Source organism: Corvus kubaryi, unplaced genomic scaffold (genome assembly GCF_017639235.1).
Source record: "Corvus kubaryi isolate FWS band 111438036 unplaced genomic scaffold, C.kubaryi_AGA036_p1.0 69, whole genome shotgun sequence".
Taxonomy (NCBI): domain Eukaryota; kingdom Metazoa; phylum Chordata; class Aves; order Passeriformes; family Corvidae; genus Corvus; species Corvus kubaryi.
The window spans coordinates 5,933,823-5,952,237 of NW_024582057.1; positions in this window are offsets into that span (position 1 = coordinate 5,933,823).

The following is an 18,415-nucleotide window of genomic DNA, read 5'->3' on the forward strand; positions in this document are numbered from 1 at the left end:
ATATGCGCTCCAAATTTCTATGGTGTTACTACATGCTTTGTCATTTGAGTTTCCTTCTGTCTCATCAGAAAATTCCTCTAGCAGATTAGTTTATTACTTTTGCTGAAAGGAAACTTTCCAACAATGTCTCTAGTAAGAGATTTCACATAATTTTACACTTTTCCCAGTGTTTTTATTAATTAAAAAAAGAAAAAAAAGTGATGTTTAATTTCCAGCACTTTCTGGTTATTGGGAAAGTTTTTAAATTAGGAACCAAAAGCAACAAATGAGTGATTCTGTTTCTTCATTAGGTCAGAACTTAAACTGCTGAACTCCAGATTTAATAAGACTACAAAGGCTTTCCTTTTACATTTTCTAGAACTTAGCTGGTTTCTGACCACAGGGCCCTTTACATATGTTGAAGTGGCATACATGGCTACATTAGCATCACCATTTTAAGTCCCATCTGCATATATGAAAGCTATTACCTTTTTCAGTTTTTCAGACTTTTAAATCCATCTGAACAAAGAGAAAAGTCAAAATATGGCCATTTTTTCATCAAATTAAACAGTCAACTGCAGCCAGCGCCCTACAACCTCAAAACAGCCCCTTCTTCCAGAACTAGAGTGAGAACAGACTTCCTAGGTGTAGTCTCAGCCAAATTTCTCTCATGGAATTCAAACGTCCTTCTGGGGTAAACTAGCTAACTGCATTCAGTAATTTCTCATTTTCTTGTGAGAGCCCACTTTGTAAAAGCAAAGTAATTACAGGTAGTAGGGGCATCCAGTTAGGATCTACAGCACTCAGTTGCATGTATTGACACTCACAATTTGGTTCCCAACTTTTCCTGTTTTCCTGGTGATCACGCAGCCCATGTTCCTGAATCCCTTCAAAGTGTTTTCAGAGATGTATGGATGACTGAGTAGTCCCTGTCAATCTGAGAAAGATTTTCTCAGTAACGGTGGAATAAGGGAGAAGGGAACATGGTGTTTTCTGTGGGCCCAGTCTGGATTTGTGCTTCAAGAAGGTTCACTGAACAGAGAAATAACACATTTTGTTTTCATTCATTATGTTCATACTTTGACCTAAGCTTGGAGAGAGAAGTCTATGTTCAACTATTTATATCCATGGTTCTGTGCTTTGAAAGGTTGTTAAAGGGTCTGAACACCTGTGAAACCAACTGACCCCAGCTGGAACTTTGGGAACAGAAAGTCAGAGTTAATATTTTCAAACATGACCATGTCATGCAGAATCAAAAGTCTCAAAAGTTACAAAAGGCCACAGGACCAGAAATAAAAAAAAAAACCAACAAAAAACCAACAAAACACAACAAAACAATCAGACTTTAGGGAACAATAAAATTCTGAGCCCTTAGAAGGGCTAAGATGATGGATGGGCTTCATATGGTGCCCTGGTTCCTAAATCGCTGAGTAACATTTGAAATAGTTTTTGGTTCTAGAGGTCACTTAGCTACCTCAGAATATTTTTCTCCCAGATACTAAATATGTGATTAAAGAGTCAGTTGCCTGTAAGGCTATTGGCTTGTTTCCCTAACCCAGGAAGGACTAACATCCTGCCAAAATCTTTTTCAGTCTTTTCCCTCAGGCTGACTTTATTAATTCAGGGGGAAAAAAAAAAGAAGAAGAAAAGAAAAAGAAACCATCTCTCACAAAACATGAGCTGCAGGGGCCATTTTCCCATGCTGCAGCTCTCCTTGCTCTAAAGCCAACATCTCTCCTTTTATTCCTCATCTTAATGAGCTTTCTCAACTCTTGGTAAGCACTGTCTGACCTAAATGAGTCAGGCAATGGGCAGAAGTTTCTGCCTCCTGGGCCCCTTGACCCTTAACGTAGCTGCCTCTCCTGCTGTCGTGCCTGACCTCAAACTCCAGGACTGGCATTAAGCTCTTTAGGAAATTAGCACAGTAGACATATAGTTAAGTACCTACTTGGATATCCAATTTCTAGCTTCTGTTTTTGAGAACTTGCCTGCTGTTCCCTCTGCTGAAAGGCAGGATGTGGTTATTGCTGGCATTAAATGTTGTTCTGCATCCTTAACTTCTCATGGAAGGGAAAAAGTGAGCAAGGTAATCCACAGAGTGGAAGCAAGCTGCTTGCATGGGGCTGTCAGCTTGCTTAGTATTAGGTACCTAGAGCTGTACTGGTACCAACACATGCTTTATAAAGTTGCTGCTGCTTCTGTTGTAGCATTTCTGCTCCCTAAATAGAATAATTGGCCAGTTTTCTCAAAACATGGCCTCAGTCTCTAGAGGGCAGGTAGAACAGAGACCACGTTATTACAGTGAGCCACAGTCCAGCACTCTGTCATTTAAATGTCATGAAACACAAAGATGGATGTTGCATAAATATCAGTGTGGGCAGAACAAAGGCCCCATTCTATAGGTGACCAACAGTGCACACAGTTTAAAGGGAAGTGCTCTAAGTCACTATGATGTATGGAGGTAAAAAGCATAAAGAAGGCCAACTTTGCCCTCCCAAACGCTGCCAGTGTTTCCCAGGCTCACACAAGCAGGTGCCCAGCAGAGCAGTAACAGCCTTCAAAGAGCTACCCTTTCCCCATCTCAGATTCACTGTTACCTCCTACTATGGGATGCTGAAATCTCCTTTTGTAGGTCTGTTCTCCACAGCCAATATGTCCATAGATCTATATACCAAATATTTCCCTCTCAGTATCTGTCACCCCTATATCACACCTTAATAGCATGACCAGCCACTTGCTTTTACTTTTTCTAGTGCAAGGATGTCACCACCTACAGTCCCAAGACCTGAGAATGTCTCTAGCTTGTTATAGTTTACATTAAAAGAGCAGTTAGGCACTAATGCTCTCTGTAATTGCAGAAGAAGGACTGTGCAATACAGTATTTCATGTTAAATAAACCTCTATGTCTTTTAATGCTGGAGAAAGGAATTTTTTTCATTTGTTTTTGTTTTAATCTGGTTTTGCTGACATTGAAGTTTAATGGGAGGGAAAATTTTAATGCAATTCAAAGCAGGTCTTTTTTAAAGCAGGCACAGGAGATCAAAAAATATACCCTATGCAGGCAATAACCTTTAGCTAGAACAGCTGGGAAGGTTTGATCAGATTCTAGCTCTCCCAATGGGGTGAATAGAGAAGGAAGCCAGAAAGACAAACTACAGGGGAAAAAGGAGGTTTTTTTTGAAGGTATTGTTCTAGTTCCTTCCCACATGCATCTGCACAAGGGCAATAAAAACAAATTACTAATCTGTGCTCCTTGTTCCTACCACGAGTTTGAGATTTTGTGTCATTTGACAAGGGTTGCTGTCACTTAATTTCTAGAGTGCATTAGGTGAAAATGGCACTTTGCAAACAATTTGAAAAGATAGACTCTACCTGTCCCAAATGTTCTATAGTCTAAGGACAACTCTCTACAAGTCCTGGGGCTCTGCAGCTCACATTTATGCCACAAGGACTCAGGACCTCTCAGGAGTCAGCACTATTTCAGCTGGATCATTCTCTGAATGAAGTCCATGGGAATGTTGCCAACGACTTCACTAGTTGAAGGCACAAACTATAATTCAGAGGACCAGGATGTCAGAGCCAGCAGAACAAACTTAGAAGGCAGAGAGCAACTTATGAAAAGGAAAAACTGGCAGAGTGCATAACTCTTCTGTTTGAGGTGGGACTTCAGCACCTTGGGACATAATAACCGGGATGTAGCGTGGAGAGGGAAGACTGCGGGAACAAATCCATCTTGTGCTACATCCTTGACTAATTCCTTTGACTTCAGCAGGAGTTACTGGTCTGAGTAAGGCGAGGATTTAGAGGTACATGTTCCTATACAGCACAATGCATGAACTGTAGACATTTACAAGCATTTCAGACTAACACCCAGCCTCTTAAAACCAGGGAACTGGCCACTTGGGATTAACCTTGCAGTATGATATTCATTATTCACCAGCATGGCAATCTAACAGAGACTGACTATGAAGTCTGCTATTCATTAAATTGCAGTGCAGCATCTCTGAGGCAGCCCGTGGTGCAGCCCTGTGTGAACGCTTATGTAAATGTACTATAAAATATGATGGCAGGAGGGAGGGACGTATCTTTTAGAAAGGACACAAATTCTGCACAAGCGGTGGCTGGCCTTGCAGGGATCTCTGGTAAAGATGCCAAGTAATGTTTGGCTTCCAGGTCAGACAAATTTTTTTTATCCTAAATCTACTCATGCAAAGACACAGCTTATAGCTTGCAGATGGCTCATTCTGCTGATCTGCCAGTATTCACACTCAGAGTGTGGAATTATATCACATGAGCAAGGGGATTGCTGTCTTTTTTCATGGCTTTGTTATTGCAGGCAAAAAATACAGCTAACCAGAAAATAAGAAAACGGAAGGTACTAAATCATTATTTTTGGAGAGATTTTAAAATTTAATTTAAAAAGACAAGGCAAACACGAGGTCCCAGCCAAACACTATCTCCTCCTTATATGTTTATCAAGACAGCCAGAAAATGAGGATGGATTATATATTTTAAATAAAGGATCCACTAACACTATTAGGCAAAAGTTTTTTCTCACTCAGGTGATTACTTGCATTTTTCATACTTTGAAAAATTCCCTGAACAATGATGATCATTAAGAATAATTGCTAATGTTATAAATACTAAGAGCCTCGAATTCATTAATAACACCAAGGAAAACAAATTAGTATGAATGCTTAAATTCAGTTCCGGAAAAGGAGAAACACAATCTATTTACATGATATTATAATCAATTTCAAAATCTCAGAAGAGTTGCACTTTTGGAGACCAGAAGTGATTGTATTGATTTATTGAAATTATCTGGGGATTGTACCAATGTAGCACGGGAAGGCTGACATGTGAAATCTGTAGTCTGTAAAAAAACACACAAGAAATCCATTGATGTTATTTGAGCTAAAGAAAAAGGTTAATCTGTCCTTTGGAAAATTATTTGGTTTGATAAAAGCTATTCACACATTTGTGATGAAGTAGTTGGGTGTTCTCATCTGAAAATGCATTTTTTAAAAGGGAAGGGCTAAGAGTTTCACAACAGTTGCAAGACAACAGAAATATGGAGCCACAAGAGATAGTTCAGCAAAGGGCCACTAAGATGATGAGGGGACTAGAGCATCTCTCCCACGAGGAAAGGTTGAGACAGCCAGGACTGTCCTGCTTAGAGGACAGAAGATTCAGGGGGATCTTATTAATGTATATAAATACATGAAGGGAGGTTTTGTAAAGAAGAAGGACCCAGGTTCTCTCCAGTAGTGCCCAGTGACAGGACAAAAAGCAACAGTATAAACTAAAATACAAGAGGTTCTATCTGAACATCAGGAAACACTTTTTCACTGAGGAAAAAATGAGGATGACTGAGCACTGGCACAGGTTGCCCAGAGCAATGGAGGATTCTCCACCCTTGGAAACATTCAAAAGCTGTCTGCAAATGGTCTGGGCAGCTTGTTCTAAAGGACCTTGTTTAGGCAGAGGGGCTGGACCAGATGACCTTCAGAGATCCCTTCCAACCCCAACCAACCTGTGATTCTGTGATTCATCATTTCACAGCATCACAGAATATTTGGAGTTGGAAGGGACCCACAAGGATCATCAAGTCCAACTCTTAAATGAATGGCCCATATGGGGATTGAGCCCACAACCTTGGGGTTATCAGCCCCATGCTCTAACTGAGATAATCTCTGATTTTTCTGTTTGGGTGGGTTTTTATGTAAGTTTGTTTGTTTGTGAAAGATGTTTTTTAACTAAAATGAGCCCTTTTTTGTTTGGATGAGGAAAATGATAAGAGCAAAGAGATCCTTTTATCCCCAGTCTTAGCATACTACTTTAAGCTTTCTCAGTTATGGTGCTGACACATCATAAAGTTCAATCCCCTGTAGCTGTGAGGGTCACTGACATGTCAGAGGCCTCCAGACAGACAGACAGACCTGCTGATGACAGACCTGCTGATGGAAGATGTAGCTCTTCAGACCACAGGTTGCCAGGAGTTCCTGATGCCTCTTAGCAAGGTTGGGTTGATAAACATTTCTTTTGCAGAAGCTGTGCAGTGGTTGAGGAGCTGTGTCGCCAGGTGAAGGAGCTACAGGTAGAAATGGACAGGCTGTGTAGTATTCAAACAAATGAGCAAGACATCAACCAGTTACTGTTGGAGATGCTACAGTCTCAAGAATCTTGGGAGTTGGGAACCTCTACTGTGGCAGAGAAGCATGTGAACTCAGAATCCTGCAGGGGAATTAGTCAAGGGTCCGATGAAGATGGACCTGGAAGCAGGTCACAGCATGTGCCAGGAGGAAGGTTCCTCCTCCTTCTCAGAATCTGCCAAGTAGGAATGGTACCTTCTGTAACAGGTGTGAGGCTCTGGAATCAGAAGGCCAGACAACTGATGAGGTGGGCAAAGGTCCTACAGGGATAGTGGGGTGTCCTAAAACGACACTACTTGTACCCCTCATCATGACCTCCTCTGTTCAGAGGAAAAGAAGGAGAGTTGTAATAGGAGACTCCCTTCTAAGGGGAACAGAGGGCCCGATGTGCAAACCAGACCCAGCTCACAGGGAAGTCTGCTGTCTCCCAGGGGAGATAAGGGACATTACTGGAAAACTCTCCAGTCTAGTGGGGTCCTCTGATTGTTATTCACTACAGGTTGTTCAAACTGCCACTGACAAAATAACAAAGTGAAGTGTGAGGGCAATCAAAAGACACTTCAAGGCCCTGGGATGATTGGCAGAGGGACCAGGACCACAGGTAGTGATTTCCTTGATTCTTCTGGTAACAAGGAATAGTATTGATAGGAATAGGCAGATCCATCAGGTCAATGCCTGGCTCCAAGGTGGGTGTCAGCAGAAAAATTCCAGCTCAGCATGTTCTGTGATACTGTGAAATTATTTCACCCTCTTTCCTCCATTCATCCAACAAACTGAAAGATTAAACTGCCCCTTCTCTCAGCATCATTGTAATCTGGTGTGATTCCTTATTCAGTTTTCATTTCAAAAAAATTCCCTAAAGTAATTGGCACTAGCAAACACCCTGTTAGATGCATTCTCCTCCTTTTTGCCTGTATTTCCATGTCTTTGGCCTTGATTATATACCAAAGGGAATTAATTTAACTGAGCTTGTGTGCTCAGCTTGAATATATGTGAACTTGGCAACACAGAGTGGCCTAAAATGTGTGAAAGGAACCAGCAATCCCTGTGACTTGCACCGTATAGTCCTCAGGCTCATTAGGAATCTTTAGCCAGGGATCTTTGCATGTAATAATATACGAAAAATAAAGTGTTTTCTTGAGTAGTTAAAAGTGGAGTTCACTTGGACAACTTTGCAGGATTTTGTCATGCTACATGTGGGAAGTAAAGAGCTGTTGAGCAAAGTCTATAATGAGGTTGCAGGATAGATGCATTTGCAGGTGCTTGATTCCAGACAATGAGTAACACGGGACAGTGAAGTGGCATTAACTTTTTACTTGTGTTTCCACAGTCCTTAAGATGGCCAGTCCTAGACTGAGGTCTCCATGGCAATCAGCATCACACAAAGATTAATATGATGATTAGAGCTGCAAGAGATTCCAATTACAATATAAAGAAAGTTATTAATGCTTAACAAATGGAGATTCAGGGAGTAAAAAGAAACATGGAGAAAATATTGATAAAAAGGATAAGCGGTGGACAATAGACAAGTTTATGACATTTGGAGAAATGTAGGAAGGCAAGGAGAATTTTAGAGGAGACTTTGAAATGTAGGCAATGGACTGGCTCTGAATGTTTCTGTTTAATTTCTCCTAAAAATGAAGGGCAGAATAAAAGAAATCATAGGAATAGTTTGAAAATTAACTTAAAAGAAGTAGAACATGAACTAAAAGACCTTAAAAGCCAAAGTACCTGTCCAAGCAATGCAAATAGGAGGGGTGCCATGGTTTAATTAAAGGGATAGAAAAATCATATTTGTAGCATTACCTTTAACATAGGTACAATACAGAAAGTATTTTTCCAATACTTCTCTTTGCAAAAACTGTGTCTTCTCTTACAGCAACCTTGCTAAGAGATCTTGAATGGTGAGAAGGTGGTAGCACATAAGCCTTTAAAACTCTGTTAAAATTCTGTCTAAGATACAAAGATATCATATAGATTCTGCTCTAAGAGAAGAAAATTAACCTATTTGATAAGCAAAAACTACTTGGAGAGAATTTTGGTACATCCTTTGTCCAAGAAAGAAAGCTGCAATAGTCAAATCATTTTCAAATTCCATTAAAAGAAACATATTTTAAGAGAGTATTGGGTCTCCTTTTCCCCCTATTTTTATCTATGCCAGGTTACCAATCCCTAAAGAGGATAATAGTTTCTAGAGCACTCCTTTGGGAGATTTCAGCTAGGTGTGGCCTAATTGTGAGATGTGCCGCCACACGAAAGCTTCTGCAGGGCAAGGAGCAGAGATTATGTTTGCATTTAAATCATTCTGTGGTAGGCAAAACAGTGGGATTTGTAACCTGAAATGGTTGCAGCACCCTTCCAAATAGGGTTTAAGTGACAAAGTCAAGTCGGGATATGCAGAATGAGGAAAATGTTACAAATAATCCATGTGGAAAATCATGTCCAAACACCCTCAACTCCAGTTGTGAAAATTCTTGAGAAGCATAATGGGATACTGGGGATCAACAGGTCTATGGAAAATAATGAACAATGACAACGAAGCAGCCTACTCTAGAGCCAGATTTCTGATCCATAGCTCTTGTTGTCCCTGATTCATGACCCTCTTTACCCATCTGTGAAAGAGGAATAGGGTTATTTTACAGGGTAGGGGATTTGAACCTTAATTTGTTAACATTTCCAAAAGAATTGTGAGATCCTGAGATGAAGGGGCCAAATTTAATGCTCATTGTTCAGGCTCTAGTCTTTCTGTGCTCAGCCAGAACTCCCACTGAGACTGGGAGCTGAACAACGATTCCTGAAGTTGGTCCATTTTTCCTAGGAAAATGAGACAGTTGCAAAGTGCAGTTCGTTTGCCGCATTCATTCAGTACCCTGGAGATACAGCATTATGGTTAGTTACATGTCTCAGAAAGCTTCTTCAGCAATATTGCAGTGGCTTTGAATTCTTACAAGGCTATGCAGTCCAAGTAAAACAAAGCTGCTGGCAAAAGTAATAAGCCAGCACTCCACACCTGGTTAAACAGCATTGTTTTTCAGTCTAGCACCACGCCAAGTTCTCAGTGTCCATGTGGATGCACAGTATCCGAGAAATGCTTAAAGTGAAGGTATTACCACAGCAGCAGTGAGCAACTTGCTCTGCAAGCAGGTATGCCTAACACTGTTTCCAAACTCAGCAGCTTTCAAGAATTAAGCCCCTCTCCACATACACACATACACACACACAAAACAAAACAAAACAAAAAACCCCAACAAAAAAAAGACCAAACAAACCCTTTCTCAAATCCCAGAGGTGATGGAATGTAAATAAGGAAAACTGAGCCCTTAAATGATCTGCACATGCACACACTACCTACAGCATTTTTGGTTGCTAACTGTAAGCAGCTGCCAATTTCCCTCTATGCTCAGACGACTTGCTAACTGATCTGCAAGTCCCAAAAGTGTGTTATCTTTAATGTGCCTCTAATTTTGCTAAGAGCCTACTATTTATAGTGTGTCATTTATTTACTTGTTCACCTTCAACTAATTAAAGCTATCCTTTTTAAAAAATGCAGTGGAAAAGAAAAGCACACACACGTGTGGGGGTGTGTGTATGCGTGTGCGTGTGTAGAAAACGCAATCTGTTCACTTAACTGGATGAATGTTACAAAAGTTCTGTTTTGCTTGGAAAAGCAATGCATGAGTAAAAGCTCCAAAACCCTAGCATTATTATCTCTAATTACAATTGGCAATATGTGGCAATCATAATTATTCATTTATGCAAAATATCTTACAGTGTGTCTCATTTTTTATTCCCTGTTAAAGGATGGCTTGACAAAAGAATTTAAAAAAAAGATTATAGTGCTGAACATAATTGTGCTAAATGCTCAGTCATTTTGTTTAAAAAATACTACAAAACTAAACTGCTATTTCTGCGGAGACAGAAAATAATTTAACAAAGATATATAGTATACTCTGCAGGTAGCAATCCATCTAGAAAACATATTTCCCTGAAAAGGAGAGATATTTCACAACAAAATTAAGAGTATAATTTTTGCCATTTCTGTCTTACTTAAAAAAGGAGGGAGGAAGGAAGGAAGGAAGGAAGGAAGGAAGGAAGGAAGGAAGGAAGGAAGGAAGGAAGGAAGGAAGTAGGAAGGAAGGGAATGGGAAGAAAGAAATTAGGAAGGAAGGAAGGAAGGAAGGAAGGAAGGAAGGAAGGAAGGAAGGAAGGAAGGAAGGAAGAAAGGAAGGAAGGAAGGAAGTCTCCTTGTTTTAATCTAGCATATGCTTCTCCTGTTAGTAAAATGCAAATTTGCAAATAGTCAGAGGAGAGACCGTGACCATAATAACTCGCTACGGTTCTGCAATATGACGCCATTCTATTTTGATTCTACCACAGTACAGTAAGCAATTGAATAAGATCAAGCACACTTCATGACCAAAAAAATAAGGAAAGACAAGTTCACGCTACTCACATAAGTAATCTCTATCTAATGCATGTATTTCTAGTAGAATATCACCCTAATTTATGGTACGCAGCCAGTAAAAAGGCACCGTTCATGAGAGTTGCCAGTCACCCTTTAATCAGGCACTAGAGGTCAGACACTTTAGAGGACCACCTCCCCAGATAAAAAGGACTCAGATTCAGGATGCCAGGTCCAGAGATTCAGTCTCAAGAAAATAAATGCTGAGAAGGCTGCTTATTAGGAGAAACTGGAAATATACTCTAAAACCTGCCTGAAACAGACAGGGATGTTTAATCCTGACATGCTGCACCAGATGAGCAACCTTTATTTTTGGATCCAATCCCACTCTTTCTTGAGGAACAGCCTTCCCCCCCACCACCCTGATTCCTCTCTCAGAGCAAAACTGAAGGTAATGGAACTATTTCTGTGGAAAGGATCATCCACCGAACCAATGGGGTTTTTTGATGGCTAGACATTTAAAAACTTTTTCAAAGTGTCTAAGATATATAAAAATGTCAGAGACTTTAAAATCAAATAGGAAGCAGATTTTTTTTTCCTGTGCTGATGGTGTTGATTAGAGCAGAGGAAATGGAGATCACCATTGGAATGCATGGGAAAACCAGGCTTCCAGAATAATATGATAAGTTGCACTATGTATTTTTACCAAATAAGAATTGGTCAGCTTCGCAGAGTTGTTAAAAGAGTGGAATTTTTCTCCCGACTTAGTAAACGATGACAGAAAATGAGGGAAACACGGCAGAACATCATACATTAAAAATTTAAAGCAAAATAAATTAAATCCAAATCTGAAAGAAACAAAGGACAGTATTGCTATTACTTTCCACTTGTTTTTACCATCAAACACAACAAATGATTAGCATGTGAGCTTGTCTCTTTTTTTCTCTCTTGAGCACCTGATTAGGATGCAGGAGATACTAAAGCCCAGCAGTGATTTCTTACTATAGATAATTCATTGTGTCTTGGTCCATTACCACTAGAAGACTTTTTCCACCCTTCACACAGAACCAGGAAGAAACACTCTGTTCCCATTACAGTAAATGTCAAAATTCATTTCTTAATCAGAATACAGAGCTCTGTCCTGTGTCTGCTGTGCATATTGTAGCAGACAGCTCATGCCTGCTCAGAGGTCTGGGTTTGCTAACACCATCATCATTTGCTTAACACAGCACAACACCTACATGAGATGTCCTGATTACAAAAACCAGACTGTTACATTGTTCCACACTATGATCCACAAACAGATGACTCAAACACTAGGACTCTAGATGTACCTTTGGAGTAACGAGAAAGAAACCTTTCAACTGTCACTGGGATCACTAAGGACTGTTTGTATTAAGTAAAGCAATATGCAGAGTACTAAATTTATTGCCTTAGGAGAAGTGTGCAGAATACAGAATTTCCAGCATGAAGAAACAGCAATTTCTGCATCATTCTTCTAATTTTAGGAGGAAGTGGCAACCTGTCCAAAATTAAGAAATACAAACCAAAGACTATAAATCAAGAAAAAATATTTGGAAAAAATAGTACCATTCCTTTCAACATTTCTCTCTAACTTAAAGCAATAATTTAGGCTTTCTTCTATCCAAATGTTTCATGTACTTCAATAAATTGGTCAGAACTGCTTCCCTGATGGTCAGCTCTGTTACTAAAACTATCTCACGGCAGTCAGAAGAAAACATACAGCATATTTATTTTCTCCTATAGACCTGGCTTCCTGGCCAGGCAATGTATTCCTTATGGCATTCAGAGAGTTGTAACACTCATGACATAAGACTGAATTAAGACAAAAAAAATCATCAGTGAACCGCAGGAAGAGTAGGACAATCTCCAAGACCATGACTACAGCACAGACTGCAGACCTAAATTACAATTTCTAACAAGATTGTAGCTTGATACTTAAATTAATTCAGGTCAAATGTTACAATGAAAAATATTCTGTCATAAGGATAAGGTTTCCTTAAAGTTTCCTAAATGAAACTTAAAGTATGCAATACAGTAGACTGTCCATCAGAAAAGCATATTGCTTGGCATTTCTAGGCAGGTTTTTAATACAAAGTATGTTCTTTCCTCTTCCCTTTATAAAATAAAGACTGGCTGGCACAGAATGTGAAGATTCATCATAATATGGATAATAATGATTGTAAAAATAATATATACATTTTAAAATTACAAAAGCCAAAATAATTTCATTTTCATATATCTCAAAATGACCCTGCAGATTATCTGAAAGCTTTTTTTCCATCAATATCTCTGTGATTTCTCAAGCCACATTCTTTCTACCAATATTATAGCTGGTAACAGGCTCTACAAGCACTAGTCTTTCCCTCTCCATCCAAGACACTAATTTTTCTAGCCTTAGAATCATTGTCTTAAGTTATACATAAAGTTAAATTCTACCTTATACAAAATACAGTAGTTTTAGGTGAGTTTTTTTCCTATATGTCTTGTTAGTACAGTGTGTCTCCAGAGTATCAACAGGCCTGTTTTTAAAGAAGACTGGTAAAGCAGTTCTCCATATCTTGGAGATGGTTTTCAGAATCATAAATTATATTTATCCAGTTTTTTATGGTATTATATATAATATTTGAAAATGCAATCTGAATATTAACTAATCCATCCTCTGGCTGGGAATTAATTAGTCTTATCTCAGTTTTTCATATGTGGAAAAAACACAAAAGGACTAATATCAGAAATGGGGAACACTAAATGAAATCCACAGGGGCTTGGTGTAATGAATTAGGTAAAGCACATGGGTTATGTCAACTTAAAGGTGATTCCAAAGCTCAAGCTTTGGACCTTTTACTACAAGTCCCTGAGTTTTACCCATAGGGGCAGTACTACCCAAGTCTGACCTACCTACTGCATTTTCAGGTCTTCAGTCTAGCTCATTCAAACTCTCTCTCCTAGCTCCTCAGAGACTATTTAGCTCCTCTTGGAAATAAGCAAAGTACTTGGTAACACAAGCATACAAAATCCTTCATAACTTCTTACAATAACTGAGCAGCACACCAAGCAATTACAAACTAAATAAAGGTTAGGAACTTTCCTGAAATAAAATTGACACCTACTTTTTCAGATAAACATCAAATAATGAAGTAATATTTAATTTACTGATTAGTTTCCATTTTTTTTCCCCTGGTAGAAAATCATGCGAATGGAATAGCTTGATTTAGCTCGGCAAAAATCAGCTAATGGAGGGCAAACAATTTCTAACTCATAAAAAACATGTGCACTTCAACAGTAAGGTTTTTTTTAATCTTTCCATCATAATTTCCTTCTTCTAGATCCTTCACAATCTAACTTCAAAAGGGAAAACTAGGCACACATTAGGACTGGGACACTCTGTGTATGTAGCTCTGATTTGCTTCCAACAAGTGCCACAGTGCACTGGCACTGTTCAGAAAGGGATGTAACAGCCAGGTGGATGTAACTGTGTCCCACTAACTCAAGGGCAAGCCTTCCATGCACTGTAATGGGGCCACACTTTGTATCACTCACTGTCCCATTTAATAAGAAAATATGCCTTTTCTTCTAAGAGGAAACAGCTTCCCTTCAGTATCAGTAGTTTAAGGATGATATAAGAATGGGTATGTTTGCAATTATTTGGCTTGAACTGTACACTGAGGACTAATAAACAATTACTAGCTTGGCTTAACAGTTTCCAAAAACACAAAAAAAAGGGTTCTGAAGAATCATAGGTTACCCAGGGAAACCTTACTATAATTCACTGAGAAGCTTGCAATTTCTTCAGTTTAGAGTTTGAAAACAAAGCAAAACAAAGATTTGTCATGTTTCATATTTCCAAGCCAGTATGTATACACTCATGTGGTTTCCATCTCTGGCAGAGTGTAAAGAGGAAGTAAAATGTCAAGTTGTTTATTTCTGTGCAATTTTCTTATCTCAAAATAACACCGTGTTTGCTAAATCCAATCTGTCTTTAATAATAGACAGAGGAATTCCTTTGCTCGGCACTCTTGCTTTTACAGAAATCTTATGATCTGGGAAGAAAGGAGTTAAATCTCTTTTGACAATTTTGTCAAAACCAAAAATGTCATCTGAAACAGCAGCCTTGCTTTCTAGGGAAATAAAGAAATTGTTTGCCTTTAGTTCAGTCTATATACCACCTTTTCTTACTATTTTCTCTTTCTTTATGTATTGTTTCACTGCATATGAAAAAGACAAAAGGACACCTAGAAATTCACTCTTCATGATCATAAGCTTTCACTTAATAGTATGAGAATAATGAATATGCTTAAATCAGCAAGTTGTTCTTTACCTCCACAGAACAATCTTCATTGTCAAGTATGTGATCAAAGCTCCCTGCCTAAAAGTCGAGAAGCCACAAGTTTTTATTAGACACCCTAGGCCTGATTTCAAAGTGTAAGAGCCAGCTACCTCTTTCTTTTTGAAAATAAGTATATATTTCAGCATGTAAGCCTGTGCTTCTGCCCTTTTTAACTGTTTCAGAGATTAATGAAATGTAGGAATACATAAAAGTTCTCCATGCTTCCATATCCTTTGTTCTTAAATCATATTGCAGATTAAAGTTATATCACTTTTATTTTTTAAAAAAGCATTTTCAAATCTATCTAATCCAAATTTGATCTATTTATATGTCTTTCTATGTCCATACTGCATGCATTTTCAAATGCACATGTAAGTACCCACTTCCTCAATCCTTAACACTTATTAAGGGAGATTTAGCTGCAGAGCAGAGACCCAGCAGTCCCAAGGAAAAATGAAAAGAGAAAAACATTCCTTCCGTTGTTCCATTTTAATTCCAGTTGCTCTATCCAAAACACTCTACCTATCTCATGCATTTCGACAAAAAGAATAAAAGTTTGTGCCTCTTGCAATCATCTTTGACCTTGTGGCTAACATTGTCCTTCTGACCTTTGTATAGGGTAGCCTCCGATGACGGTACTAGACTTTAGCACAGGGCTATGAATTTCATTGTCTCTCTTGCATTTACAAACATGTCGCTTCCCACTGAGAACAAATCCCTTAAAAGTGACAATACAAGACTCTAAAAGGGCTGACTAACAGATAGAAGAGGAGCAAACTCTCCTGAGATAGCTAGGAATAAATACAAAACTGCAGGATGAAGTAAAACCTTCACGGACCAACACAGACCTTCCTTTTCATTTAAATTCCTATCCTACTCGCAGAAGCATGATTAAATGATTCAGGATTGGTTCATTAGCAGAAAGGAGTTGAACACAAATGATTGTGTTCACATTTAGTGTCCTTTACCACCTAGTCCAAAGATAAAATACCTGTGTAGATCATGGATTTTTTTAAACACAATCACAGCCAACAAGAACATTTCAGATTAAATACATGTCTGTTTCCTTTTGCTCTATATCTCTACCCATAGGACTAACAGAAAGTGAGAGTACCTTCCCCTGTAAACATGGAAGATACTTCTATATCTGAAGACCAAATCATTCTGTTGGTGTCTACATGTTGAGACTGTAAAGCTTGCGATGTCAACAAACCAAGTTTTGCAAACCACCCACAAATTTCTTGCCCATGTGTCTGTTTTATCATCCCTCAAAAATGGGCTGAATTCCTCTCAGTGCACACAGGCAAATGGGGCACAGGAATACCCACAGTGAAATGCTTTTTACCTTTATTTAGCTTCTTAATACTTAATCAACTTGTTTAGGCCAGACAGCCAGGCTCCCTCAGTATCAATGGGTGCAGATGCAGGCACCTTCAGGGGGTGATTCATCTTCTTCAAAGATAGGGGTCTAAACCAGGGCTTACAGCTGCCTTCTGGAGGTGCCTATCTCTCAGGATGAGTATAGTGGGAGCCTAGATGACTAGCTGAGATTAGGTGCCTAATTTTTAGGCAGATAAGTTGTATTGCCTGAGGTTGCATGAGAAATTTGTGGCAGAACCAGGGTTTGAACCCACGTGTTCCACATGTAGCTGGTAACGAATAATTTAGTCAAATCCAGGGCTTTTTATACAAAGGATTTGCGTGTCCACAATAAGTTATTAGACAAGAGACACACACATCAAAAAGTCTAATAAATTGGTTATTAGTCACCAATCTCCCACATAGCTTAGCATATGAAAAACCTATTTTTAATGTCTAAAACAGGCAATAAGAAATTTTACCTGTGGTCTGCCACCTTCCCAATGAGTGTCCTAACCACATCGGTTCTCAGGGATCTTCTGAGAATTCTGCACTATAGTTACAATAATTTGCTATTTATGAAGATGGAAGGACACAGACAGTTACATCAACACTCATAAAAACAGTGATAACAAATTCTTAGGGAAGAATTGCATGAGACATGACTGAGTTCTTGGTAATCAAAAAAAGTCTTCTCACTTAAATGCTGCCTTTTCAGATTAAACAAGTTCAGCAATATCCAGGTAATTCAGAAGGAACCTCTTCACACATATTTAATACTCCACCCAGATTTCTCGCATTTCTGGCCAATGGAGGATGCAAAATATTACCCTGAGAAACCCAGACCAAATGGATAGATGGCCACATTTGTCTGACATGCTTAGACTTAATTCCTACAGTTTGAAGAATTCAGTAGAATCTGCAGGGATTAGTACAAATACAATCATCCAGACACCAAACCCAACTGGATTGTGGGGAAATGGCCAGATTTGTTCACATTTATTTTACACCAGCTGCATATATTATAGTTTCTACATTTCTACATTTTATTTCTCAGCTATTTTTCCCATTTGATCAAAATATGTTGGCCTCTTGGAGAACTAATTATGTGATAAAATGGTTCAATTTGTAATTCCAATATTCAATTATGACTCAACAACATTATTGCTTCCTATATATCATCTTTTTTGTGCCTGTGTAACTCCAAAATAGGTTCACTGCTCTCTTTTCAGGTTCACAGAAATGCAAAAACCACTGAGAATAAGAAGATTTACATCAGTCTAAAAGCTAATTTGGGATAAAACTTAGAACTCCCTCAAAACAAATCTTTGCAGAAAGAAAGTTCTTTCTGATATGCAACACAAATTTTAAGATTTTTGTCTTGAAGCAGTGCAGATCTTTTATGATATATTAATAAAGTAAGAATATTAAAGAACTTGGAATAATTCACTCTGATATGTTTAGAGGAGACTTTGTCCTTTTGATATTTTTCTACTTTATTTTGAGATACTTTCTACCCTGACACTTGCTCAGTCTTCAAAAAAAAGCCAAAACCAAAACCCCAACACACAAACATACAGAATTTTTCTCTTGAAGTCTTAGTCCCATCACACGAGGATCTGACAAAATAATTTGAAAGTGGGTAACGCAAACAGTTTGCTCTCAGAATCCCATTCACAGCAACCTGAGGCAATGATTTAAATGCTATAAATAACCATTTGATTTCTTTTTCATGCTATAAATAGCCATTTGATATATTTTTTATCTAACTACTCTGATATAAACAGCAATTCTTAATCCTGTCAACAGATCAGGGAAGTGGCCTGGGAAGGGAAGACAAAGAAGAGAGAAAAGAAAAAAAGGGAAAAGGGAAAAGGAAAAAGGGAAAAGGAAAAAGGAAAAAAGAGAAGAGAAGAGAAGAGAAGAGAAGAGAAGAGAAGAGAAGAGAAGAGAGAAAAGAAAAAAAGAAAAGAAAAGAAAAGAAAAGAAAAGAAAAGAAAAGAAAAGGAGAAGAAGAAAAAAGTCTGAAAGAAATCAGAAAGAGAAAACAATAAATCCGAACAAACAATAACAAAACAAAAAAAAAAAAAACTGGGAAAAAATGAGGAGAAGGGAGAAGAGAAGAGAGAGAGAAGAGAAGAGAAGAGAAGAGAAGAGAAGAGAAGAGAAGAGAAG